General features: G+C 41.1%; 1 protein-coding gene across 2 annotated transcripts in view; it reads left to right on the top strand.

Moving 5' to 3' along the window:
- The window catches only part of Pax3 (paired box 3), a 96,181-nt gene that overhangs the window by 73,724 nt on the left and 20,000 nt on the right, over positions 1–2,457 (top strand). The gene's annotated exons all lie outside the window — the stretch shown is intronic.

Here is a 2,457-nt window from a genome sequence, read left to right as displayed (position 1 = left end):
AACTCAGAAATCCGCCTGCCTCTGCCTCCCAAGTGCTGGGTTTAAAGGCATGAGCTACCACTGCCTGGCTTAAGTGGTGATATTTTGTCATTATAATTTGAGCAAAGCCAATGTCTACTTCTTGGCTTTGGGCTGTGACGTTGGTCGAATGCACTTTGAAGCAGTGATATGCTGAGCTTCATGGGGAGCTCAGGCATAGCCAATCTTGGTCAATCCCACTGGTCTCGTTTACTTAAAGGTTATAGAAGGTAGTGGGTAGAAAGTCAGGCAACAGGCTTCCGCAATATCCAAGTGTGGGTTTCTGAGTGCTTCATGGATGGGTGAATGGGAACTCAGGATGGTGACTACATTAATGATGTCACCTTAGGACATCTTAGTAATTCACTTCTCTCAGGATAGCACAGAAATCTAGAACACAGCATTTCCTAAATTAGAGGTTCTTTTAATTCTTGCAGCTGCATCATGCAAAGTTCGACTACAGTCGGTGGTACGGTAAGTACCTTCAGGCATGAGTTCTCACCCCTAGACTCTTCTTCCATTACGATGGGTTATGCCAAGTTCTTCCTTGGAAATGGTTTTCTTCCCATGATGCCCTGGGAGTCATAATAGTTTTGTCTTGTAGGGAGAAAACACAACCAATGCAGGCTTGAAATGGAGTGTTCCTGTTACGTTACACCTAGAGGGAATTTATTAAGTCAAGTGAAGCTCTAATTCAATTATTTATCAGCATGGGAAGATACTGGATTATCTTCTTTTCCCCTTGGGAACATAAGGATTATTAAAAGTTAATATTTGGGACTGGTGAGATGGATCCGTGGGTAAAGGTGCTTGCCACCAAGCCTGATGACCAGAGTCCAACCCTTGGAACCATCATGGTGAAAGGAGAGATTCAAGTTACCTCCCATATGTGTTCTAGGCAAGGACTTTCTCTGTTAAACTCCCTTTTCCTAGCATGGCTGGTCAAGTCTTTCTGCACTCCACTGTGACCTCTGTCTAGAGAGATACTCTTTATGACAATCATGGCCGAAACTTTGTCCCTATTTTAAAGTTTGTTTGATTCCATGACTTCCTAACACAGAGCGTCTGAGTCTTGTGAGCCATTCTTTTGGGCCCTGTGAAGGAGGCTGCCTGAATCCCAAACTTCCATCCCATTCCCTCCTAACCTTCAGCTTCAAATGCTATGTTTTTTCCCATGTTAAATCCCAGTGAACTTTTGCACAAAAAATATTAATACTTTTAATTGGTAGGAGTCCTCTCCTGTGGCATGGTAAATACTATATGTGTACCCTGAAAAATTTACTTCAAGTTTTGTTTTACATTTTAATTATTCAGGCTTAAATCATAATTGGGCAAGATCTCCAGGTGTATTAAAGACCTATATACATCGTGTCATTTGACTCGTTAGACATTCAGTTATATTTTTGGTTGATATCCTTTTCTCTTTTCCTTTGATACAAGAAAGACCTGGGCTTTGAATTACCGGAAGAAAAATTATTTTCCAACAGATTTTTCTGAACATAGGGTGATTAGTATAGGGTTCAACACGGAGCATAACAGTACATGACACAGGTACCAAAAGAAATAATAAACTATTTTCATTGCAAAAATCTTTCCTTGTGTTTGAAGCAGTTCATCAGCATCTATTCTAGTTGAGATCAATGTGGTGTGCTACATTTGAAAGAGGTGGGAAAACAGCTCTCCTTGTATGAACTTTTTGTGCAGTTCATGTAACTATCTAGGACAGTGTTTTTCAACATGTGGGTCATGTCCCCTTGGTGGGGGGTTGAATGGCCATTTCACAGGGCTCACCTAAGACCACTAGAAAACACAGATATTTACATGATGATTCATAACAGTAGCCAAATTACAGTTACGAAGTAGTAATAAAAATAGTTTTATGGTTGAGGGTCACCATAACATAAGGAACTGTATTAAGGGGTTGCAACTTCAGGAAGGTTGAGAACCACTGCTCTAGAACCTATACTTAACACTGATTATAGACCTACAGAAATAGACTGATGGGCATATATAGCCTAAGACTTGGTGTATGTAATTGGCCAGGTCAAATTTAGGACATGTGCTATATGTGTGAATGTTGGTGTGTGGGGTTGTCCAAGTGCCTCATGGATTTCCTGGAAGGCTGTGATATGAGGGTAAAGGGCATTGATAGCAGCAGTAAAAAAACACTTCCTCTTTGGAACCCTGCTCAACTGTCCCTGCCCATTCTCAGCACCAGCTTTGCTAGAGCTGATGCAAATCCATGTAGGGTCCATACAGCCCCTCTCCTGACCCCTGACATTGAACTCCCCTTTCACCCTAACATATCACAGAAGACAGAGGGCTCTTGCCTGTATTTCCCCTGTCAGTAAGGGGCCTTTAATCTGTTTTACCATGAAAAATTCATTAAGAATGTACTATTATTTCATCAGTGAAATCCTCAAATTTTAAATTAAATCC

The sequence above is a fragment of the Mastomys coucha genome, unplaced genomic scaffold (genome assembly GCF_008632895.1).
Source record: "Mastomys coucha isolate ucsf_1 unplaced genomic scaffold, UCSF_Mcou_1 pScaffold14, whole genome shotgun sequence".
Classification (NCBI taxonomy): Eukaryota; Metazoa; Chordata; class Mammalia; order Rodentia; family Muridae; genus Mastomys; species Mastomys coucha.
This window is presented reverse-complemented; position numbering and strand designations above follow the sequence as displayed.